Genomic DNA, 27287 nt, shown 5'->3' on the forward strand with positions numbered 1-27287 from the left:
ACCCTGCTGGCTGTAGTTCACTCTATACACTAAAGCCCAGCCGCGCCATCCAGACCCATATTCCTCAGGAGTATCGTCTTTAAAAGTCAAACAGACAATGGCGATGAGGGGAAACCTGTTTCCGAGGCACTGAAGTGAAGCAAATCTCTCGTAGCTTGTATCTAGCATGAGACAGGCACTTGTGGGCCGACGTGTATTAGTTTGAATTGCAGGAGACAGAGGCGGGCGAGGAGACCAAAGCCATGGTGTCTGCTGTGATGCTGTGAGAAACACAGGCTGCTGAGGAAACATCTGATTGTGTTGCTGTTTCAGACCGCCAGTGATCCGGGGGATATTTCCCACTTTGACAAATTCCGCTCTGCTCCGATTCAGTGCTGTTCTGCCTACTTTGTGTGCAGCATTGCATGAAAAGCCGAATAACTCTGTCCAGGTTCTCAGAGCATCTCATACAGTGAAAAGGCTCTCTATGTGAAGGTGATGGAAACACATAATGAACAGACAGCTTGCCCTAGCTTTATGACCTTGGCTAGGAGTCTCATAATGTGCTTCCAGAACATCTTCTATCCTGACCATAGAGATAGAAGGAACAGAACTGACTAGCACAGCAAATATTACACAACTAAATATTATGTGATATATAACAGTATAACAGAAAATAATGACTGCCTTATACCTTCAATGTGTCGGGCTCTGTCCTTGGCTAGCGGCTAACAGCCATGTTGTTCCTCAGTCTTTCTGACCTTGACCAGGTGGCACTGACCTGTCTAACTGGGCCCAGGCTGGCCGAGGCGTCCGGTCTGCTGGCCAGTGTTGTGTGGAGGTGCCTGCTGCCCCGCCGGGCCGTGGGAGGGAGGTGTGAGGGGACACTGCTGGGCCGAAAGGACATTCCTTGGCCTCAGGCAACGCCTGGCGCAGCGCCGCAGCGCTCCACACACGCAGAGAGGAGGAATACAGAGGAACACAGAGCCACCGGCCACACCCGTTTACACACACACACATACAGTATGTGCACTAGAAACACATCAAGCAAAACACATTCATATATAGGCAGAATGAAACAAACAGGTACATGATGCATGTAGCCTACAATAGACACACATACACTGAGCTAGGGAAACATACTGCCATGTGTCTCTCCTGCTGCTCCTTCCGGCAGTCTGAGCCAAGGCCCACAGCCTCCCAGCTCTAGTAGGAGAGAGGAGCCAGGGACTGGACCCGCCTGCCAGCCTGCCCACACCCAGCCTCTCCAGCACCATACTGCCCCTGACACAAACCCACTCAACCCAGGGACCAACCAGCTAGTAACATACACTAGCACAGAGGACTGGGATAACTGGGATACTATCCACAGATAGGTGAAATAACCTCATCCACACACACCAACATGTATTATAGCCTGCTATACACACAGAGACAGAACACATAGAACCTCATCCACACACACCAACATGTATTATAGCCTGCTATACACACAGAGACAGAACACATAGAAACTCATCCACACACACCAACATGTAGTATAGCCTGCTATACACACAGAGATAGAACACATAGAACCTCAGACACTTCTATTCCTAGTGTCACGACTCCCTCCTCTTCCTGTTCGGGTGGCGCTCGGCGGTCATCGGTCTACTAGCTGCCACCGATCCCTTTTCCCTTTTCTGTTGGTTTTGTCTTATTGGTTACACCTGTTTCTTGTTTAGGTTTTAGTTAGGTTTTAGTTGGGTGGCAGGGTAGCCTAGTGGTTAGACTGTTGGACTAGTAACCGGAAGGTTGCAAGTTCAAACCCTTGAGCTGACAAGGTACAACAAGTCTGTCGTTCTGCCCCTGAACAGGCAGTTAACCCACTGTTCCTAGGCCGTCATTGAAAATAAGAATTTGTTCTTAACTGACTTGCCTAGTTAAATAAAGATAAAATATTTAAGCCGGTAATGCCCGCCGGCTCTTTGTGCGGGCTTATTTTTCCTCTGTTTGTGGTTGTGCGATCTCCTTTGTTTTTCTCCGGACTGGTTGGGTCCTGGTTTTGGGCCGGTCTTGTTATTGCTCCTGGTGTTTTGGCGTGACCATTTTCCCTGCGCCGGAATAAAACATTGTTCTTTACCCTCTGCTTCCTGCACCTGACTCCGCACCCACTACACATAGAGTGTGTTACAACTAGTATTGAAATACTGGTGTGTCAGTATAAAGCAACAGCATGTCCTTATGGATTACACATGGTTCTATTCTATTCTAATACAGACATATGTATACCCACACACTTACTGCTGCTGGTAGCGTTGATCATGCTGAGTGACAGAGGACTATTCTCCATCAGGGAGACGTTGCCTTGGCCTTAGAACATGGTTTCCCCTCCAGGCCCACAGGAAACTACTGGCTCACTGCTGTCTCACTCTGTGTTTTTGTGTCTGTGTGTGTGTGTGTGTGTGTGTGCGTGCGTGCGTATTTTTTTCTTTTGGCATGGTTCAGGTATAGTTGGACTCATGGTAACAAATGAGCTCCCAGGGAAAAGGTGATGATGTGTAATGAAATGAAAGCCAGTATAGAGTCATAATACTCTGATTCAGAAACCTCCCCAGCTCAAACCTATCCTGATACCACAGTCAACGTCAGGCTCCTATTCTCAGGAGAGACATAATGAGATGGGACATGTAAACCTACTGTTTCCTGTAACCCGGGTCTCTCTGATCATTGGACACATGCAGAAAGGCAGGCAGCGTTCATTTGACGTCAATGACCCGGCTGCCTCGTCGTCTATTCCGGGGCTTTCGCAGGAAGGATGGCTGTGACAGGTTGACAGCGCTGTGCCTTAGGAAAGACAATTCCAATCACCAGCGCCATTCAGATAGCGCCATTCAGAATAGAAATAGACACAATGGAATAATTGAAGTGTATCATGTACTGCCATGTAAAACAACCTTTGGGCTAATTGTTTTCTATTAGGTGGGAGACAATAGGAGGGAAGTGTCAGGTGCCTCACTAACTGACTCTCAAACAGCACTACGGCAGAAACCCTTTTGTTATTCGCTCACACAATGATTCAACACATCAAACCCCAGCAGCAGTAATGTAATTCATATTATAACACTGAGCGAATGAGAACTGATGCTTGATTTTGCTTCTCTCCAATAGCTAAAGTTTACATCGAGTCAATTTGCTGAATTATTCACTGGATTAGCTATAGTAGTTGTAGTGGAATGGTGTATGTCTGTGGCGTTGTGGAGTCCCGTGACGTCTCTAGATGGTATGTACACGATGAGAGCAGGTTCACCACTGAACCATTTCATTCTATTCCCATATAAGAATATTGTCTATTTCCCGTTTGGAATATTGACTTGACATGACGAAGCCGACCCTAGAATCAGCTTCCTATTGGCTGCTGCCATCATCATAGAGAGAAAAACGGCATCTGACACCCTAATAATTCCGCCAAATTCTCCATATTTCATACGGTCTGTCGATATGAGGGTTGACATTTAAATGAACATTCTCACGCACGGCCAAGGTCTAATTTGATCAATGCATAACAAGAATCCCCACTTATAGCGATGTGCATGCCTCCCTACATCTGTCACCATGGTGAATGGAGACCTCCACATGACCTGCTCAACAAAGACAATTCAACAGCGACACAGGAGTCAGCCACCTGAACCACCCACTACCACACTCAGCACTTCAACCAGCATGGCTGCAGGCACCGACCTGTGTGTGAACACAGACACAGCAGAGGACTGGCGTGGACAGTTGATGGAAAGGTCTCCAAATACATGTAAGGGTCCAGTGTGGTAACGCTTTGTAGACACACTCAAACATAAAACACACCTATTCCTCTACATTCTAGCACACCTGTTCACCTATTATATATAATAGAATATTATTATTCCGATATTATTGTGTGTTTAACATAAACATGGACACAAAACGGCACAAACAAAGCTATACCCTATCACACTTAGACATACTCCTATACAACGCCCTCTCACATCCCTGGTTACGTGTGGGTCTTATGAAACCATGTGACCTCTGATGCCAGCGACCCTGCCAGTGAGAGCTCTAGCCTGGGAGACAGATCCACAGCGTTTAACTCCTGGCTCCTGTGAATGGCTATAGGTCACTACAGTTTCATCTCCTCAGCGCAGACACACAGAGGTCGCCAGGTGGCTTTTATTGGAGTTTTACGTGAGGAGAAATAGGAGATTTTCCTAGGCAGACTAAATCCTTCCCCTGGGCTGGGAGATAGCCCAGCGAAAACCATATAACCAGGTCAATAAGAGCCCAGATGCCAAATCTCCTTAAAGTCGCTCTTTATTCATGAATATGTGCTGAAACAATCTTTTGGGGGTTTAAGAGGAGATTGCATGCAGAAAACAGGCCGTCCTAATCCACTTTGGTTAGCGTCTTGAATGGAAATTAAAATGAGCCCAACAGCAGGACGGATGATATTCCACCCTTGGCTGTTTTGCTATATTTCAGGCTCTCGTATAGCTTTTCTCAAACCGTCACTAGAAATAGGATGGTTACCATGATAAAAATAGTAGTGGGGTTAACCCCTTACACTGGTGGGAATTGGCCTATATGGATAGGGCTAAATTGAAATGTTTTCGACAGAAGAAATACGGAAAGCATATGCAAGGTAAAAATGAAAAGGGAACCGTGTGGAGATCATGGCACAATTATTAGACTAAAGATAAGGACACAAAGTTCAGGCACACTTGTAGTTGTTTTGTTTGGAACACAGCCCTGCATCCCCGCCTGGACACAATTTACTGTTGTTGTTTACGCAATCCAAAAACGGTCCATAAACTCATCACAATCTGGGTCAGGTGGGCATGATTTGAAAGCTTGCCAACATGACTAGCTACATTATAAGATATGATCTCAAAGGCTTTCACAAGGCAATACATAGAAGTAGATAGTCATTTTGTTGCGCATTAAATGGAGTCATGGGTGCCTTCAGATGTGTGGTCTACGGCAAATGTTCTTCACAATACAACAAATACCGTCTCCTTCTGTTCAGAACAACCAGGGTATGATGCCATGTCATCTGGTAACTGTACATCAAACATAGTGATCATAAACACTGACACTGTATATGACATGACTTTTATGATTTGGAAATGTGATGTGTATGAAATTAAAGCAGCATTATAATCCTCAACGTCTCAACTTTCAAAATACATTGAGTCCTCGTACTTTAAAATATTTCTCTCACTCAGACAACATTTTTGCAAAAGTTGCCCAACTTTTTTGTTGTTGCAGTAACTGAATCCCAAACCTTCCATTTTCAACCTGCATGTTGGTACGAGTGTAAAGGGCTACAAGCAACATGACCAGGAATCATGGCACTCTGCACAATGGTCTGCACAGTAACATCCATATTCAATACTAATTGTGCTAGTGTGCCAACTGTACATGCCTTTGATTGAGTATGTGAGTGTGTGTTTACTTCTACATGTTAGTGGAGTGTGTGTACATGCCTTTGATTGAGTATGTGAATCTGGGTTTACTTCTATGTGTTAGTGGGGTGTGTGTATATATGTGAGTGTGTGTTTACTTCTATGTGTTAGTGGAGTGTGTGTATATATGTGAGTGTGTGTTTACTTCTATGTGTTAGTGGAGTGTGTGTGTATATGTGAGTGTGTGTTTACTTCTATGTGTTAGTGGGGGGTGTGTGTGTATATGAGAGTGTGTGTTTACTTCTATGTGTTAGTGGGGTGTGTATATATGAGAGTGTGTGTTTACTTCTATGTGTTAGTGGGGTGTGTGTATATATGTGAGTGTGTGTTTACTTCTATGTGTTAGTGGAGTGTGTGTATATATGTGAGTGTGTGTTTACTTCTATGTGTTAGTGGGGTGTGTGTATATGAGAGTGTGGGTTTACTTCTATGTGTTAGTGGGGTGTGTGTGTGTATATGTGAGTGTGTGTTTACTTATATGTGTTAGTGGGGTGTGTGTATATATGAGAGTGTGTGTTTACTTCTATGTGTTAGTGGGGTGTGTGTATATGAGAGTGTGGGTTTACTTCTATGTGTTAGTGGGGTGTGTGTGTGTATATGTGAGTGTGTGTTTACTTCTATGTGTTAGTGGGGTGTGTGTATATATGAGAGTGTGTGTTTACTTCTATGTGTTAGTGGGGTGTGTGTATATATGTGAGTGTGCCCACCTGCTCTGCAATTTGACCCATTGAGAGCTGAGGCACGGCACACACCTGTTGTGTGTGTGTGTGTGTGTGTGTGTGTGTGTGTGTGTGTGTGTGTGTGTGTGTGTGTGTGTGTGTGTGTGTTGGTAATGGTTTGAAGGCAAGTGATTATACATCATGACCCCGGGTACAAGAAGCACAGTGGGTCCAATCTGGTGCTCACTGCCACCCACTCTCTCTAACACACACACACGCTGGCAGGCATCACACAAACACCCACATACACACGCAGGTATCACTCGCCCAAACACACGCAGATATGTGCACGCAGACACACACACAATCCTGTGTCTCTCTACTCTCTCTCCCTCTCTCTCTCTTTCTATTTGTCTCTCTCTTAGCCAGGCGGCTCTATCCGTTCCCTCTGTTTTACACACATAATGAAACAGTGTCCTGGTCCTACACACTCCTCCTCCCCCTCCACACGTCCTTCTAATGAGATAAATTAGCGCCTTGCAACAGATGCATGGAATATACACTAATGGCTACCATCTGTCACTCATCTCTAGGAGACAGAGAGAGAATACAGCACTGATCACCAGCCCCAGGCAGAGGGAGAGAGAGAGAAAGAGAGAGAGAGAGAGAGAGAGAGAGAGAGAGGAGAGAGAGAGAGAGGGAGAGATAGAGAGAGAGAGAGAAAGAGAGATAGAGAGGGGGAGAGAGAGAGAGAGAGAGAGAGAGAGAGAGAGAGAGAGAGAGAGACAAACAGGAGGAACATAAGACATGTGTCACAATGGGGAGGGCCAGGCACTAGAGGCTTAGTGTAAGAGAAAGAGACGACAGTAGATAAAGTCAGCCTAATGTCAACCTTTCTCACAATGGTTATCAGATATATTTTTATTTTAAGACTGCATCAAGCTCCCCCTCGACTCCCAGTAATTCCCTGTGTAGAGCTGGGAGAAGCATGGTGTGGTGCTGTTCATCAGACATCCAGTTCACACTGTCTTCTCGTCCGCTGTGTTAAAGTCATGTATTCTGCCGCTACACTGCCACTGTGCAAATAGTCCCAAATCCATTTCTAGAATCTGGAGGTGAGCACTAATATATTTCAGCCTGGTTCCTTAAAGACGCGCAGTGCATTAGCACGCTGCTTATGATGAAAGCCAGGGAAGACAATAAGAAACAAAGGATGATGAAAATAGAGAAGCAACGTATCTCGGTAAACAGCAGTGAGAGCAATGACTGACCCTGGGAAGCTACCTTGTAAATGGTCCATGAGAACAAATGGACTAAACCCAGACAACATCTGCATGGACTTGGCCCATCAGAACAAATGGACTAAACCCAGACAACATCTGCATGGACTTGGCCCATGAGAACAAATGGACTAAACCCAGACAACATCTGCATGGACTTGGCCCATGAGAACAAATGGACTAAACCCAGACAACATCTGCATGGACTTGGCCCATGAGAACAAATGGACTAAACCCAGACAACATCTGCATGGACTTGGCCCATGAGAACAAATGGACTAAACCCAAACCCACAACATCTGCATGGACTTGGCCCATGAGAACAAATGGACTAAACCCAGACAACATCTGCATGGACTTGGCCCATGAGAACAAATGGACTAAACCCAGACAACATCTGCATGGACTTGGCCCATGAGAACAAATGGACTAAACCCAGACAACATCTGCATGGACTTGGCCCATGAGAACAAATGGACTAAACCCAGACAACATCTGCATGGACTTGGCCCATGAGAACAAATGGACTAAACCCAGACAACATCTGCATGGACTTGGCCCATGAGAACAAATGGACTAAACCCAGACAACATCTGCATGGACTTGGCCATCATTCTTTTTAACTGGAAGCAGCAATTACAACAAGTGGAAATGAATTGCTAGTTGTTCTAAGGAAGATCATGGGAGATGAGATTGGAAAAGTTCTCACTTGTTTTATAGATTATTAACAAGATATGTGGCGAGAGTTGTAGATTCCAATAAAACTTTTATTTCATAATCATTTTATGTACATACATAAAAGTATGAGGAGAAATGATTAATGTCATAATATCGTAAATAATGATTGCAAAAAAATGTGATTACCCTCATGTTATTGAAGCAGCTTTGGGTTTGCAGAGCATTCATTTGATAATGGCCACAGTCACCCATCACACGGCACAACATAAACTAGCAATCCCACCGCATCAACATTCCCTATGAAGCAATCTTATAAACATTACAGGCCTAATGAAAAAGTAGCAGATATCTCCTGCAGCCTCTCATAAAGACCCTAGTGAAATCCTCAGATCAGGCTATAAACAACATCCCAGGCAGAAATGAGCAAACCCTGTTACCCTTATAGAACTTTTTACAATTTCCAATTAAGCAGTAATGAAGATATTTTGGTCTCTATTGCCCGGTACAGCTGACTACATTACAACACAATGTTCAGCAGGCATAGGAACCCATGACGTCAACACAACCCTCATTAAAGCAGCATACCAACGGTGCAGAACAGGAACACACTCTCTCTACCCACTCCACAAAACACAAACATTTCTCTCTACCTTTCAACAAAACCTAACCGATTTGAAATGAGGACATTAAAATAGCCCATCACTGCACACAGGAAATGATAGCGATGCCTCAACCTTGTATCCAAATATTATATTTCAAGCCAGCAGCAGAGAGAGAGAGAGGGGAGAGAGAGAGGGGAGAGAGAGAGGGGAGAGAGTTAGGGGAGAGAGTTAGGGGAGAGAGAGGGGAGAGAGTGAGGGGAGAGAGAGGGGAGAGAGAGGGGGCGAGAGTTAGGGGAGAGAGAGGGGAGAGAGAGAGGAGAGAGAGAGGGGGCGAGAGAGGGGGCGAGAGAGAGGCATGCAGGCAGCAGCTCTGAATGTGTCTTATTGAGCAGATACTCCTGAGCTTAATAAAGCACACCATCAGTGTCTCTCTGCTCATTTGCATGGCCAGTGTTAGCTAGCCTTGAACAGGCAGCCGCTCCCTCCAACAATCCATTAGTTCTGCGAGGATGTTCAGTATAGCCATGCAAATAAGTGTGAAATTGCACTGTAATCAGTCATGTAAATGACACAGGATTTCTATCTAGGCATCATCGTTCCCCGCACTCCTTTATGAAATACTTGTGAGGGAAGAGAAAACAACATTAAAAACAATGAAAGAAGTGCTTCTGTTTTGACAGCGACAGAGAAGAAAAAGATCATTAGCATGACATGAGCCAGACAGGCTTTGACTCTCGACTGAGAATTTAACTTCCTCAAACCCGTCTCCCATTGAAATTATATTTGAAATATTCAGACCCTGATCAAAACTGCTCACCTAGGTAAGACTTAAGAGTCACACTCACTAGGAGTCTTCTTGTGTAAAGACTTCTCCCCTCCCCTTTGATGACAAGAAAGAGACAGAGGACGGGTGGCAGCACAGCTACCAGATGAGAGAGAGCTTAACAAGTCTGTATTCCTGTACTGTGAGACGTACAGTAGCTAACAGCCTGTTCTGTATGGGATATCTGGAGAAATACACTCATGAATATGGCAGCCATTGGAAAAATAATTACACAGAATTTCATTCCTACTTAACACAAATGTTGGTAGCACTTTATTTTTCAGTATAGATTTATACTATGTCAGTAAATACCTTGAAAAAACAATAAAACTATTTTGCAAAATGTAATTCAATATATTTAAAAAAAAATATATATATATATATATATATATATATATATATACAGTGGGGCAAAAAAGTATTTAGTCAGCCACCAATTGTGCAAGTTCTCCCACTTAAAAAGATGAGAGAGGCCTGTAATTTTCATCATAGGTACACTTCAACTATGACAGACAAAAAAATCCAGAAAATCACATTGTAGTATTATTAATGAATTTATTTGCAAATTATATATAAATATATATATATATATAAATCTGTGTACGGTTTCACTAGATCACAAAGGGTAAAAATATCTCTATCAAATATCATGTTAAATAAGACAAGCCATCTTTTCAAGACAATGTTGGCATAATAGACCAAGCTGTATAAAAAAGGAAGATTGATTTCCCATAATATTCAGTAGTTAGCCAATGGGACTGGTTCCATTAGGGTTGCTGATGTGACTGGAATCAGCTGCAGACTGCACTCATTGAATAGTCGTCTATATGAATAAGCTGATGGGAGTGAGTGACACATCGACCATCCACTCACTTTCACACAGTTCCCAATGATTCATTTTGAATATCGTGCTGTGAAATACAGTCAAACTGGATAATGTTCTCTCTGTGTGTGTGTGTGTGTGTGTGTGTGTGTGTGTGTGTGTGTGTGTGTGTGTGTGCGTTTGTCGGTAAGAGGGAGAGAGAAAGAGCAAAAAAAGAATGAGGAAGAGGAGGAAGAGGAAGGATCAGGAATCTGGCTCAAATGCAATCTCAGGAGAACTAGCTCATTGAGCTGACAGCCATCAGTAACTCCGTGTGGAGCGAGAACGAGTCACTGTGGTCAAGCAGACAGAGGGAGAAAGAGAAGGGAGAAGATAGAGGGAACAGAGAGAGACCCAGCACGTGGAGTCACAGAGACAGATTTGAAGAATACTGAGGCGCTCAAACAGACAGATGGGCTAATTTATGACTGACTGTGTGTTATGAAACATTATCTTAGTGTCGGTGAAATCAAAATAACATTTTGGGTGTAAATGTGGAGCCTGGACCTGCCAACAGATCCCCATGTGGTCCAATACATTCAGATGGCCCAGGATGCAGTGCCATGGAAAACAGTTGTGTTGTCGAACGACTGCATATTTGTTGTTTATTGTGTTGTTTGGGGTAAATTGCATGCAGCTGTATACATTGCCAATCGCATCCCACCTGCCAAAGTCAAATTAAGCCATCAAATCAATATCAAGAGTCTGGAGGAAAATGTAGGCCATTACCAGGCTATTGAATTGCATTTGTTCTCTATTCAAAATTAAAGGCTATTGACAGGCTGTTTTATTTAGTTCTCTATTCAACCACTCTCTGGTTAAAGTGGGGGAGTGGATGTGGCTGCATTTTAACTGCCGGCCCCTTTAATGCTGGGCTATAGAGCCACTTTATGATCCCACACAGGGGACTTGTGTATGTGGGGAGTGTATTGTGGCTGGCTGAACCCGGCTGAATACACACTGTGAATGTTTTGTTGTCAAATAATGAGAGAGTGTTGGGGTCCTACCTCACCGAGAGGCACAGCAAAGATTAGACACATCTCAGCACAGAACCATTGGTGAAATGTATCAATGTCGGTGTGTACCAATCCAGGGTGGCTTTCCCCCGTTCGTGGTGGGTTCTCATTTGGAACCTGTAAACCAGTTGTCATGTGTATTTTCCACTCGGATAGTGATAGTTTTCAGCAGTGGCTCACAATCACCCTGCGTCTCATTGCTCGGGCACAAATGTTCATCGGGTTGTCTGTCTAGCCTGCATGGGAGATGGAATCAGAACAATGACCACTGAAGAAAGGCAGGAGATGTGACAATTCAGTGGACGGTAACGGAGGACAGCGTAATTCAACCATTATAATTCAACTACATTTCAGCACTATGCAACTACTACAGTGCCAGGGTCTCGCACAAAAAAAGTCAAACAAGTTTAATGAAGAAATAACATGTTTAAAATAAACCAGCTATTCCCCAGTGTAAATACCATCACTGACACCAATTAACCAAACCAGAGAGCATTTTGTGAAAGTAGTTCTGCATTTTTTAGTTATCATTAGTATGGTCATGGATAATAAGATCAGTGTATCCAACATTTTTCTCGCTCCATTTTTCACGGAGCAGAAATCTCTCTACATATCATAGAGGTTGACTTTAGTCTGCTAGCTATATGTAGAGAACACACTGTAGCTGTTCCATAGTAATGCAAAGGGGTAGGGGATATCCAGGCCTGGTGGGTTGAGAGGCCACGTCTCAGCCAGAGGATTCTGATCCCTCTCGTAGCGGCTAGCTAAATTAGCATGCAGAAGACAGGACTCAGAGGTGCCCTAGCCCTTAACTCAATCTCTCTCTCCCTCCTTTTTCTCCCCTTGCTTAGGTAAAAGTAATGGATTGTGGCTGCAGCTCCAGCCATACACCCCTCCCTTCCCCTCAAGCCGGGCAGCGATGCAGGCAGACAGGCGGGGAGGGACGAAAGCAGGGAGGGAGGGAGGCAGGGAGGGAGGGAGGCAGGGAGGGAGGGAGGGAGGCAGGCAGGGCCAGAGGGCATGTTACTGAGCTCCGGGTCCCTCCACAGCGACACTCACTAACTCTAAGGCCAGCTGTCTGAGCATACGCACCCAGTGCTCCAGGATGGCCAGGCAGCCTTAACCCGAAAGGTGCCATCCCCCCTCCACGCTCTTAAACAGATTGCCGCTCGCGCCACCTCAAGCTGAATACCAATGAATGAAGGGGTTGCTTACCAAAATGAATGACGGGTAGCAAAAGGAAACAAAAAATAGCAAAAAAAACAACAGCAGCAGCAGCAATTTCAAACAGCACTTTTAGGGAATGGATGCAATTAAGCTGCAAACACTCAACGGATGTAGATGGGCTAGAAACACTGAGTGTGTTGTAGAGACATGTACTCCAGGAGTTATAAACACTGAGTGTGTTGTAGAGACATGTACTCCAGGAGTTATAAACACTGAGTGTGTTGTAGAGACATGTACTCCAGGAGTTATAAACACTGAGTGTGTTGTAGAGACATGTAGAGTTATAAACACTGAGTGTGTTGTAGAGACATGTACTCAGGAGTTATAAACACTGAGTGTGTTGTAGAGACATGTACTCCAGGAGTTATAAACACTGAGTGTGTTGTAGAGACATGTACTCCAGGAGTTATAAACACTGAGTGTGTTGTAGAGACATGTACTCCAGGAGTTATAAACACTGAGTGTGTTGTAGAGACATGTACTCCAGGAGTTATAAACACTGAGTGTGTTGTAGAGACATGTACTCCAGGAGTTATAAACACTGAGTGTGTTGTAGAGACATGTACTCCAGAAGTTATAAACACTGAGTGTGTTGTAGAGACATGTACTCCAGGAGTTATAAACACTGAGTGTGTTGTAGAGACATGTACTCCAGGAGTTATAAACACTGAGTATGTTATAGAGACATGTACTTCAGGAGTTATAAACACTGAGTGTGTTGTAGAGACATGTACTCCAGGAGTTATAAACACTGAGTATGTTGTAGAGACATGTACTCCAGGAGTTATAAACACTGAGTGTGTTGTAGAGACATGTACTCCAGGAGTTATAAACACTGAGTGTGTTGTAGAGACATGTACTCCAGGAGTTATAAACACTGAGTGTGTTGTAGAGACATGTACTCCAGGAGTTATAAACACCCAGGAGTTATAAACACTGAGTGTGTTGTAGAGACATGTACTCCAGGAGTTATAAACACTGAGTGTGTTGTAGAGACATGTACTCCAGGAGTTATAAACACTGAGTGTGTTGTAGAGACATGTACTCCAGGAGTTATAAACACTGAGTGTGTTGTAGAGACATGTACTCCAGGAGTTATAAACACTGAGTGTGTTGTAGAGACATGTACTCCAGGAGTTATAAACACTGAGTGTGTTGTAGAGACATGTACTCCAGGAGTTATAAACACTGAGTATGTTATAGAGACATGTACTTCAGGAGTTATAAACACTGAGTGTGTTGTAGAGACATGTACTCCAGGAGTTATAAACACTGAGTATGTTGTAGAGACATGTACTCCAGGAGTTATAAACACTGAGTGTGTTGTAGAGACATGTACTCCAGGAGTTATAAACACTGAGTGTGTTGTAGAGACATGTACTCCAGGAGTTATAAACACTGAGTGTGTTGTAGAGACATGTACTCCAGGAGTTATAAACACCCAGGAGTTATAAACACTGAGTGTGTTGTAGAGACATGTACTTCAGGAGTTATAAACACTGAGTGTGTTGTAGAGACATGTACTCCAGGAGTTATAAACACTGAGTATGTTGTAGAGACATGTACTCCAGGAGTTATAAACACTGAGTGTGTTGTAGAGACATGTACTCCAGGAGTTATAAACACTGAGTGTGTTTTAGAGACATGTACTCCAGGAGTTATAAACACTGAGTGTGTTGTAGAGACATGTACTCCAGGAGTTATAAACCCCCAGGAGTTATAAACACTGAGTGTGTTGTAGAGACATGTACTCCAGGAGTTATAAACACCCAGGAGTTATAAACACTGAGTGTGTTGTAGAGACATGTACTCCAGGAGTTATAAACACTGAGTGTGTTGTAGAGACATGTACTCCAGGAGTTATAAACACTGAGTGTGTTGTAGAGACATGTACTCCAGGAGTTTTAAGCATGCAGTTGTTAGAGGGGCCAGGCTGATTGAAATTCATTGGCAACATCTGCATGCAGCGCACAACATGGACGGGGGATCAGAGTTTGGAGGTCTCTGAACATCAGTTATAATTAACAAAACATTCCTGTGCACATGGGCTCCGGGGCACATGGGTAACCAATGGCAACCATGGCAGGGCTCGGGTTAAGAGGACGAACCAGGGGGCATCAGTACCATTATGGCCCCACCTGGAATAAGGACGACGGCAACAAGGCAACGCTAACCGCTACCCAGCTACTCAGAACCGACCTGCAATATTAAATCTCCCTATTCCATCTTCCTATTACATTGTACTGTACAATGTGAATATGACACTGACAGTTATCTAAGAATGTCATCTCGGTGAACAATTAATAGAACAGCGGGAACGTGAGGTCAGATATAATTAACAGATACGCAGCGCGAGGTATAATTGCTCAAGTCTCAAGCAAAGTAATTAAATAATTCAAAGTGAACCACCGAGAGGGAGAGACAATGACAGAGCTTCTCCTCATCTCCCACTAAGAGGCTGGTGGAGGTAAGTGGTGGTGGTGGAGGTAGGTGGTGGTAGGTGTTGGTGGTGGAGGTTGTTGGTGTTGATGGTGGAGGTAGAGGTGGTGGTAGGTGTTGGTGGTGGAGGTAGGTGGTGGTGAAGGTAGGTGGTGGTGGTGGAGGTGGATGGTGGTGGTGGTAGGTGTTGGTGGTGGAGGTAGATGGTGGTGGTGGTAGGTGTTGGTGGTGGAGGTAGGTGGTGTGGAGGTGGTGGAGGTAGGTGGTGGTGGTGGTGGAGGTAGGTGTTGGTGATGGAGGTAGGTGGTGGTAGGTGTTGGTGGTGGAGGTAGGTGGTGGTGGTGGTAGGTGTTGGTGGTGGAGGTAGGTGGTGGTGGTAGTGGAGGAGGTAGGTGGTGGTGGTGGAGGTAGGTGGTGGTGATGGTGGCGGTAGGTGGTGGTGGAGGAGGAGGTAGGTGGTGGTGGTGGAGGTAGGTGGTGGTGGTGATGGTGGAGGTAGGTGGTGGTGGTGATGGTGGAGGTAGGTGGTGGTGGAGGTAGGTGGTGGTGGTGATGGTGGAGGTAGGTGGTGGTGAAGGTAGGTGGTGGTGGTGGAGGTAGATGGTGGTGGTGGTAGGTGTTGGTGGTGGTGGAGGTAGGTGGTGGTGGAGGTAGGTGTTGGTGATGGAGGTAGGTGGTGGTAGGTGTTGGTGGTGGAGGTAGGTGGTGGTGGTAGTGAAGGAGGTAGGTGGTGGTGGTGGAGGTAGGTGGTGGTGATGGTGGCGGTGGAGGTAGGTGGTGGTGGTGATGGTTGAGGTAGGTGGTGGTGGTGATGGTGGAGGTATGTGGTGGTGGAGGTAGAGGTAGGTGGTGGTGGTGATGGTGGAGGTAGGTGGTGGAGGAGGTAGGTGTTGGTGGTGGAGGTAGGTGTTGGTGGTGGTGGAGGAGGTAGGTTGTGGTGGTGGAGGTAGGTGTTGGTGGTGGTGGGGGTAGGTGGTGTTGATGGTGGCGGTAGGTGGTGGTGGAGGAGGTAGGTGTTGGTGGAGGATCTAGGTGGTGGTGGTGGATCTAGGTGGTGGTGGTGGTGGAGGTTGGTGGTGGTGGTGGAGGTAGGTGGTGGTGGAGGTAGGTGGTGGTGGTGAAGGTAGGTGGTGGTGGTGGCGGTAGGTCGTGGTGGTGGAGATAACTGGTATTTATGCTGAGATGCTCTTCTCTGTAACCCCGCCTCAGGGACAGATCTAACACACACCCAGCCATCAGAAGAAAAGGAAGAAACACTGGGATGGCTCTGAATCGGACGGCGGAAAGAGCTGACGTTCCGCCGAATGTTATTTGCACACAAAGGGGAAGCGCTCATCGGTTCCCCTGAGTCTAGGGCAAATCCTTCATCTGGGGCTTTTTTCCCTGTGTACCTCACAGAAGTTCAGACAGCATCTTAAGGTACACCTAACTGACGGAGCGGAGATCCTCTCATTATGACACATGTGGTAGGCCAGCCTGTCAGACAGAGAGGTAGTGGGGAGCAGTGTTAAGGAAGCAGAGGCATATATTTCACGTGTCACTGGGGGACGGATGTGTCCCCATTGTGTCCTCTGGGTGCCATTAATTAATCAAATGAATGAATGGTTAAGTGTACACTCTTACAAAAAAGGGAGCCAAAAGGGTTTTTCGGCTGACCCTCTGTGGTAAGGGTTCTACATGGAACCCAAAAGAGTTCTACTTTGAACCAAAAGGGTTCTTTCTACCTGGAATCAAAAAGGGTTCTTTATTAAAGGGTTCTCCTACCGAGGACAGCGAAATAACCATTTTAGGTTCTAGATTAGAGGTCGACCGATTAATCGGAATGGCCGATTAATTAGGGCCGATTTCAAGTTTTCATAACAATCGGAAATTTGGACACCGATTTGGCCGATAAAAAAAAAAACTGTTTTACACCTTTATTTCATCTTTATTTAACTACGCAAGTCAGTTAAGAACACATTCTTATTTTAAATGATGGCTAGGAATGGTGGGTTAACTTTTTACCTTGTCAGCTAGGGGGATTTAATCAAGAATTCAAGAATTTTATGTAATTATGACATAACATTGAAGGTTGTGCAATGTAACAGGAATATTTAGACTTACGGATGCCACCCGTTAGATAAAATATGGAACGGTTCCGTATTTCACTGAAAGAATAAATGTCTTGTTTTCGAGATGATAGTTTCCGGATTTGACCATATTAATGACCTAAGGCTCGTATTTCTGTGTGCTATCATGTTATAACTAAGCAGTCTGACTGAACGATGGTAGGCACCAGCAGGCTCGTAAGCATTCATTCAAACAGCACTTTCGTGCGTTTGCCAGCAGCTGTTTATGACTTCAAGCCTATCAACTCCTGAGATTAGGCTGGTGTAACCGATGTGAAATGGCTAGCTAGTTAGCGGGATGCACGCTAATAGCGTTTCAAACGTCACTCGCTCTGAGACTTGGAGTAGTTGTTCCCCTTGCTCTGCTTCGAGGGTGACTGTTGTCGTTGTGTTCCTGGTTAGAGCCCAGGGAGGAGCGAGGAGAGGGACGGAAGCTATTCTGTTACACTGGCAATACTAAAGTGCCTATAAGAACATCCAATAGTCAAAGGTTAATGAAATACAAATGGTATGGAGAGAAATAGTCCTATAATTCCTATAAGTTAAAATAAGTGTTCATTCAGTATTGTTGTAATTGTCATTATTACAAATGATTTATTTTTTTTAATCTGCCGATTATTTGGTATTGGCTTTTTTTGGTCCTCCAATAATCGTTTTCGGTGTTGAAAAATCATAATCGGTCGACCTCTATTCTAGATAGCACATTTTTTTCTACGAGTGTAAGGTAACAGGTGAGGAATCTGGTTAGTCTGGTTTGACACAGAGATTATCAAACATGAAATATGAAATCGAAAATTGCATTTCTCCACAGATACATGCATTTCCCTTCTTCCCTATTCATTGAAGTCTGGTAGAACTGAAAGTCATTGTCAACCTTTGACTCCCGTCTCACCGTATATTGTGAGTAAGGGCCACTACATGGTTCTGTGTTGAATGGTGGAGCTGGGCTATTATGTTCCAAGGTACACGTTATGAACACATATGCTTTGAACCAATCTGACTCTGAGGTCAAAGTAATGTATCTGGGAAGATTTGTACAGCACTTTACAGTGTGTGTTCCATTCCAGATATTTAAAAACGTTTGAAATGAAAATGGATCCCAATTAAAGCCGCACAGCAGTGTAAGTGCTTCTTGTTGTTTTTTTAACCAGGTGAAACATTTCTCCCTGGGAAAACCTCTAAAAACATACCTTATTTCTGCCTGTACTGTGACTGTGAGCTCTGATAAAAGCAGCCTAGACAGGCCTGAGCTCAAGCCATTTTGCCAGCCATTCAGAGAGATGAAAATGCAAAGCTAAAAATACTAGCTACACATTTCAAAAGGCAAGAGAAATGCATATATACACCAACTAGCAACAACCCTTTCTCCTTGACTGCTGGGGAGAAAAGGCTTTAATGTCTCAACACATTAGACATTTTCAGTGAAACCCTTTACAGTTAGACATACCTTCTCCTTCACAGTATGTATGGTCATGTTATAGCCACCTAAGAGATACCAGCAGTAGCTTTAGATTCAGGTGAATCATCAAGGCTAATGACCATACATAGTTAAGGTCAAATACCCCATCAGGATTTGCTAACATAATAAGTGTACTGTGCTAGCATTACAGTACTATATGTATCTACTGGTGCTGTGGCCTTGCTATGGGTATATAGTCTTGTCTGTTGGATCACCTGTTGAAGAGCATCCATTTCAACAGGGGGCCAGAGGTCGTGGTCCTGGCTGGGTGTTTGATTGGCAGGTGGGGAGCCACGATGCCCACAGCCCTGCCCCAGTGGAGCGGTGAGCGCCAGCGTCTGGGCTTGGGAGGGCCACAGTGCTGCTGACTAACAGAGCGTGTCTGCTGACAGTCAGTGTGTCTGACTGATAGGATCACCCCAGGAGGCTCTTCCAGGGCCTTTACAAAGTGCCTCTGATAGGCCAGGCCCATAGCTTTACCGCCGGGCCCTGCCAACAAATTAAATTTAAGCCCAGCTAATGTATAGAGTAATCATAGAGTGGTGTTGATACATTTTTCAGCAGGGTTACCATGGGCACGACTGAAAGCTTTGCGTGGAATCAGAGACAGGCAGGAACAGGGCAGGGAGAAACAGCTGTCTGTAACCTTAGCATGCCACTGGAATCAGAGACGGGCAGGAACAGGGCAGGGAGAAACAGCTGTCTGTAACCTTAGCATGCCACTGGAATCAGAGACGGGCAGGAACAGGGCAGGGAGAAACAGCTGTCTGTAACCTTAGCATGCCACTGGAATCAGAGACGGGCAGGAACAGGGCAGGGAGAAACAGCTGTCTGTAACCTTAGCATGCCACTGGAATCAGAGACAGGCAGGAATAGGGCAGGGAGAAACAGCTGTCTGTAACCTTAGCATGCCACTGGAATCAGAGACGGGCAGGAGCGGGGCAGGGAGAAACAGCTGTCTGTAACCTTAGCATGCCACTGGAATCAGAGACGGGCAGGAACGGGGCAGGGAGAAACAGCTGTCTGTAACCTTAGCATGCCACTGGAATCAGAGACGGGCAGGAACGGGGCAGGGAGAAACAGCTGTCTGTAACCTTAGCATGCCACTGGAATCAGAGACGGGCAGGAACAGGGCAGGGAGAAACAGCTGTCTGTAACCTTAGCATGCCACTGGAATCAGAGACGGGCAGGAACAGTGCAGGGAGAAACAGCTGTCTGTAACCTTAGCATGCCACTGGAATCAGAGACAGGCAGGAACAGGGCAGGGAGAAACAGCTGTCTGTAACCTTAGCATGCCACTAGAATCAGAGACGGGCAGGAGCGGGGCAGGGAGAAACAGCTGTCTGTAACCTTAGCATGCCACTGGAATCAGAGACAGGCAGGAACAGGGCAGGGAGAAACAGCTGTCTGTAACCTTAGCATGCCACTGGAATCAGAGACGGGCAGGAGCGGGGCAGGGAGAAACAGCTGTCTGTAACCTTAGCATGCCACTGGAATCAGAGACGGGCAGGAGCGGGGCAGGGAGAAACAGCTGTCTGTAACCTTAGCATGCCACTGGAATCAGAGACGGGCAGGAACGGGGCAGGGAGAAACAGCTGTCTGTAACCTTAGCATGGTACTGGAATCAGAGACGGGCAGGAACGGGCAGGGAGAAACAGCTGTCTGTAACCTTAGCATGCCACTGGAATCAGAGACGGGCAGGAACGGGGCAGGGAGAAACAGCTGTCTGTAACCTTAGCATGCCACTGGAATCAGAGACGGGCAGGAACGGGGCAGGGAGAAACAGCTGTCTGTAACCTTAGCATGGTACTGGAATCAGAGACGGGCAGGAACAGGGCAGGGAGAAACAGCTGTCTGTAACCTTAGCATGCCACTGGAATCAGAGACGGGCAGGAACGGGGCAGGGAGAAACAGCTGTCTGTAACCTTAGCATGCCACTGGAATCAGAGACGGGCAGGAACAGGGCAGGGAGAAACAGCTGTCTGTAACCTTAGCATGCCACTGGAATCAGAGACGGGCAGGAACAGGGCAGGGAGAAACAGCTGTCTGTAACCTTAGCATGCCACTGGAATCAGAGACGGGCAGGAACAGGGCAGGGAGAAACAGCTGTCTGTAACCTTAGCATGCCACTGGAATCAGAGACGGGCAGGAACGGGGCAGGGAGAAACAGCTGTCTGTAACCTTAGCATGCCACTGGAATCAGAGACGGGCAGGAACGGGGCAGGGAGAAACAGCTGTCTGTAACCTTAGCATGCCACTGGAATCAGAGACGGGCAGGAACGGGGCAGGGAGAAACAGCTGTCTGTAACCTTAGCATGCCACTGGAATCAGAGACGGGCAGGAACAGGGCAGGGAGAAACAGCTGTCTGTAACCTTAGCATGCCACTGGAATCAGAGACGGGCAGGAACAGGGCAGGGAGAAACAGCTGTCTGTAACCTTAGCATGCCACTGGAATCAGAGACGGGCAGGAACAGGGCAGGGAGAAACAGCTGTCTGTAACCTTAGCATGCCACTGGAATCAGAGACGGGCAGGAGCGGGGCAGGGAGAAACAGCTGTCTGTAACCTTAGCATGCCACTGGAATCAGAGACGGGCAGGAACGGGGCAGGGAGAAACAGCTGTCTGTAACCTTAGCATGGTACTGGAATCAGAGAAGGGCAGGAACAGGGCAGGGAGAAACAGCTGTCTGTAACCTTAGCATGCCACTGGAATCAGAGACGGGCAGGAACGGGGCAGGGAGAAACAGCTGTCTGTAACCTTAGCATGCCACTGGAATCAGAGACGGGCAGGAACGGGGCAGGGAGAAACAGCTGTCTGTAACCTTAGCATGCCACTGGAATCAGAGACGGGCAGGAACGGGGCAGGGAGAAACAGCTGTCTGTAACCTTAGCATGCCACTGGAATCAGAGACGGGCAGGAACAGGGCAGGGAGAAACAGCTGTCTGTAACCTTAGCATGCCACTGGAATCAGAGACGGGCAGGAACAGGGCAGGGAGAAACAGCTGTCTGTAACCTTAGCATGCCACTGGAATCAGAGACGGGCAGGAACAGGGCAGGGAGAAACAGCTGTCTGTAACCTTAGCATGCCACTGGAATCAGAGACGGGCAGGAACGGGGCAGAGAGAAACAGCTGTCTGTAACCTTAGCATGCCACTGGAATCAGAGACGGGCAGGAGCGGGGCAGGGAGAAACAGCTGTCTGTAACCTTAGCATGCCACTGGAATCAGAGACGGGCAGGAACGGGGCAGAGAGAAACAGCTGTCTGTAACCTTAGCATGCCACTGGAATCAGAGACGGGCAGGAACGGGGCAGGGAGAAACAGCTGTCTGGAACCTTAGCATGCCACTGGAATCAGAGACGGGCAGGAACAGGGCAGGGAGAAACAGCTGTCTGTAACCTTAGCATGCCACTGGAATCAGAGACGGGCAGGAACAGGGCAGGGAGAAACAGCTGTCTGTAACCTTAGCATGCCACTGGAATCAGAGACGGGCAGGAACGGGGCAGAGAGAAACAGCTGTCTGTAACCTTAGCATGCCACTGGAATCAGAGACGGGCAGGAACAGGGCAGGGAGAAACAGCTGTCTGTAACCTTAGCATGCCACTGGAATCAGAGACGGGCAGGAACGGGGCAGAGAGAAACAGCTGTCTGTAACCTTAGCATGCCACTGGAATCAGAGACGGGCAGGAGCGGGGCAGGGAGAAACAGCTGTCTGTAACCTTAGCATGCCACTGGAATCAGAGACAGGCAGGAACAGGGCAGGGAGAAACAGCTGTCTGTAACCTTAGCATGCCACTGGAATCAGAGACGGGCAGGAGCGGGGCAGGGAGAAACAGCTGTCTGTAACCTTAGCATGCCACTGGAATCAGAGACGGGCAGGAGCGGGGCAGGGAGAAACAGCTGTCTGTAACCTTAGCATGCCACTGGAATCAGAGACGGGCAGGAACGGGGCAGGGAGAAACAGCTGTCTGTAACCTTAGCATGGTACTGGAATCAGAGACGGGCAGGAACAGGGCAGGGAGAAACAGCTGTCTGTAACCTTAGCATGCCACTGGAATCAGACACGGGCAGGAACGGGGCAGGGAGAAACAGCTGTCTGTAACCTTAGCATGGTACTGGAATCAGAGACGGGCAGGAACAGGGCAGGGAGAAACAGCTGTCTGTAACCTTAGCATGCCACTGGAATCAGAGACGGGCAGGAACGGGGCAGGGAGAAACAGCTGTCTGTAACCTTAGCATGGTACTGGAATCAGAGACGGGCAGGAACAGGGCAGGGAGAAACAGCTGTCTGTAACCTTAGCATGCCACTGGAATCAGAGACGGGCAGGCACATGGCAGGGAAAAACAGCTGTCTGTAACCTTAGCATGGTACTGGAATCAGAGACAGGCAGGAACAGGGCAGGGAGAAACAGCTGTCTGTAACCTTAGCATGCCACTGGAATCCTCCACTTCTAAGGTAAGGACTCATATGAAAGAACAACAATAACATGCCATTATGAGATGTAACATTTTGCAGTGACCTGCGTTTCCAGGGGGAAATTTGAAAGAAAAGCAATTTCACATTAAACTATCTGACACAGAGCAGGTCATGAAATGGTGGTGAGGAGGGGGGAGATGGAGAAGGGGGCTAGGAGGGGGCACGGAGCCCCCGTAACAGCCACTGGCCAACTAGAGCGAGACACACATTCCCTCTGCCGAGTTAAAAGGGCTGGAGTGGATGAAATTTCAAAGCCTCCCCTGCAGACAAACACTCCGCTTTGCACACATCAGTGCTGAGATGTTCAAATATTCCACTCCACAGTTGCAGCCTGGTTCTCTTCCCTGTACTGCTGTATCAGATGGTAGCACTGTGATTAATGAGACAGGAAAAATACCTCTCTCTTTTCTCCCATTGTGTTTTTATAAATTCAATGAAGCTAAAACTGCACTTAATTAAAAATGTGTCTCAGCGTCTTATTTCCCATGATGCTCGGCAGCAGGCAATGTAGGAAAATGAAAGGCAATTGGAGATAAGAGAGGATGGATTTACATGTGTGGAACCTTTGTCCCCTCCCACCTGTTATGACCAACAATGTAAAGTTTTGCAGCTGGGGTTGATTAGCCAGCAGGTAGATAGCATACATCATAGGAGACCTTTTAGAAACTGAACACAAAGCATAGCTACACTTCTCTGCATGCACAACAACACAGTCATCTGAACACCATGGTGCAGTGCTACTTCATGTCATTCTTCTCTTCCTCTCATTTAGAATCGTTTGTTATGAACACACTGGGTGTGTAGGAACACTGTGAATACTCCAGAAAGAACGTTGCACTGACATATTGATACATGGTTGTGATTTAGTAACTGCTTTATAATTTCATGGAGTTGATCCGTTGGCAACTGATGAGCAATTCCTATGTCATTTGTGCAGTAGTTAACATTGCTCAATATAACATCTTAAAACAAGGTATAATCAAATTCATGACCTTGGTCTGAGTGTGATTCATATGGGGAAGCCTCCAAAGTAGTGGGTCGGTTTTAAGCCTAGTTGTGAGATGTCAGAAAAGAAGACCAAGAGGCTGAATCAGCAGGGATGGATCATGTGACATGATGACACACCTTACAGGATATATATTCTCTTCCTGTCCACAGCTCTCTAACATCTGGCCTGCTGGTGTCAGATTCCTCCATCCACTACCAGCATTATAGTATTATCACCCCCGCTCTCTCTGCCCTCTCTCTGCTAGCTAGCTAGCTATTACTACTACGACATGACTCTTGGCACGCCTTGGAGATCTGTGTCACAATCACTAAGTAATTACAGTGACTAATGTAAGGACCATTCTGGTGTCTAACCTCAGACATTCCATCAAGATCTGACTGGGAGGAAATGAACTGGCAATGTAATGGACGTTACGTTCGGTTTGAACCCTGACAAAACATATACTCTTTAGAACCAAAGCTTCCTTTTCCCACAATTCCCTGGTGGGGGATGGTTTGCCAGCTCAGAAACAGAGAGTAGAGCTCAGGTTCTTTGCCCTTGTCATTGCATCTGCACTGACCTCTAAAAAAATGGACAACAAAGATCATATCACGAAACCAATACTAGCACCGACGGCCTTTGCACAAATTGATTTAGCCACCCAGAACTCACTCCCATCTCAATGAGGTGGCAGGATGTTCACAGCATAAATCACTGTCACACAAACACCCTCTAGTGAAATGTCATTTTTATCTTTAGGATATTCTTTTGTTCAGTATGTCCCGGTTGGTGTCTAGCTCTGTGATAAGTGGTGGTGAATGATGCGAAATAAACGGTTAGCGCATTACGCTAATATTGAGCTCTCACCGCATATAGGTGCTATCACACGGAGAGGGTGACACAGCTGTGGTCCCCTGTATTCCAGGAGGTAGTGCAGGGCCCTGTGTTATATGGCTCATAGATCACTAATGTGTGGGTGAGAGTTGTCTCCGGCTGCCGGCTTGGCGGGGATGAAGCACAGATACTTTATGGCACAACCGTCAGACGTAGGCATGCTACCGAGGCTACAATGAGGAGAAGCCTGCTAAAAATAGAAGATAAGCTTTTCCAAGGGGCCCCGGAGACAATAGTTTCATACTTTCCGCTGTGTACATTGGGATCAAGAACCAGTACAAAGCCTCTAACCGGAGCTATAAAGCACAAGACCCAGATAAATGAAGCAAAGAAAGCCAGGCCATCCCAGAAGCACCCTCTGTAAAGCATAGAATGACATGATAAATGCTCCAGTGTGTTAAATACACCAGGATAGTCTGTTCTATCCTCCTTACAACTGACAACCTCTGTTGCTCACTTAATTACAGCCAAGCGCAACACACTACTGTGTCAATTATCATGTGCTTTAACTCGTCTCTTTACCACAGAGTTTCACTCAGACCTTTTTTACCTTCTTTTTATTGCTATTCTGCTCAGATCTTGCGTCTGAATTCCATTCCACACACAGAGCTGTACAAACATAAGGGCTTTAAGGATTCAGATTGGTGGAGGGGAACCTAATCTTCTGTAATTGGCGGAATGGTTCTCATTTGTATCGACTCACTTTAGAAAGCGGCGCTCGTCGACAGCCTGCTAACGTTCTAGGGATTTGAGGTGACTATTCATTTTCATAAGGGCCAGAAAAGGCAGGTCTGTCTGGATGTGAACGGACATGTTAGACCTAATCATCATGAATCAGACTGATACTACATCACCGAGCACCTGCCGGGTCACGGAAATGGACAAATAACACGCGCAAACCTCTTTCATACATCACATTTACAACAGCCACTGTTTAGCATGGTGAGATAATCCATTCTGGGGTTCATCATGTGAAAATGGGACTAAAATGGTAATCCTCTGCCAGCCAATAGCATCCTCCGCCTCACCAGATGCCTAGCTTCTGGATTTTGCTTAATTGCCATCTTCAGATCAATCTATATCCAAATGTCAACTGAATCTACAACAGAATTTTCCCTGCATTTTGTCTGCTGAATATCCAGTATATTTCCTAGCAGAGGTTTTCTGTTAGTCCTTATTGTATGCACATGTAGTGACCTGCACTAAGGCCTATTGTTATCCAGGCCTGAGTGAAAGGTGTTGTTGTGCTGACATACATCGGTCTACATGGCCAACTCTGTGTCCACCCCTGCTGACCTGTGTGGCCATTAGCCTTGACATAGTGATGAGGCATGGTACTGTCTATCTCAGCCCCACACAGAGAACACCCACTCTTCATCTGGTCCACATACACACAGCACGCATCACACACACACACACGGGACAGCAGATGGGTATGGACACTAGCATTCTGATCTCTACTACACATTTGTGATACAAATACACTTCACACGTTTGGTGAACGCATAAACTGTATACAAACACGTGCATACATAGTCCCACATGTAGGACTACGGTGTACACGCGTATGCAAATGAACATGGATATTCATGCACTCCCATGTGGCCACGCATGGACAAAGAAACACAGCTACAAACAGACTGAAAATACACACACATACAGTATGTTGGTAGCACCTTAATTGGGGAGGATGGTCTCATGGTAATGGCTGGAGTGGAATTAGTGGAATGGTATCAAATACATCAACCACATGGTCTCCAGGTATATGATGCCATTCCATTCGCTGCATTCCAGCCATTATCATGAGCCATCCTCTCATCAGCAGCCTCCACTGGTTCACCCATAAATAAACACACACACACACACACACACACAATAAAAATACACTCACATATGATCGCCCATAGAGAATGCAGACTTGTTTGAACACACACACACACCCATAAATATTATTCTTAAATCTCTGTTTATCGTACACATGTCCACTGTTCAAATGACAACAGTGGACCCCTCTCGGTAGTGGTAACAGGAACACAGTAGGAAACAGAAAAGCCTCAATATCAAAACAGAAGAGTCAGTCAATATGGAAAGTGAGAAGTTAAGGTAAAAGAGAGACCCCAGTGTTGAGTGTGCTGACCCGCTCCACGCTAACTGTCGTCAACAACATCCCAACCATTCACACACAGAACCATCTACCACATCAAGACCCGCCCCCTCCTCTACCCCCTCAGCCATTCCACCATCCTCAGAGAAACCCCTACACAGCACTAGCTACTTCTCTCACAGCACTATTTATCCTCTCTCTTCCCTCCTTCCCTCTTTCT

The 27287-nt window shown here is 46.2% G+C and overlaps 1 long non-coding RNA gene across 1 annotated transcript in view; it reads right to left on the bottom strand.

Annotated features, from left to right (window-relative positions):
* The window catches only part of LOC115110701 (uncharacterized), a 364514-nt gene that overhangs the window by 112291 nt on the left and 224936 nt on the right, over positions 1–27287 (bottom strand). The gene's annotated exons all lie outside the window — the stretch shown is intronic.

Source organism: Oncorhynchus nerka, linkage group LG26 (assembly GCF_034236695.1).
Source record: "Oncorhynchus nerka isolate Pitt River linkage group LG26, Oner_Uvic_2.0, whole genome shotgun sequence".
Classification (NCBI taxonomy): domain Eukaryota; kingdom Metazoa; phylum Chordata; class Actinopteri; order Salmoniformes; family Salmonidae; genus Oncorhynchus; species Oncorhynchus nerka.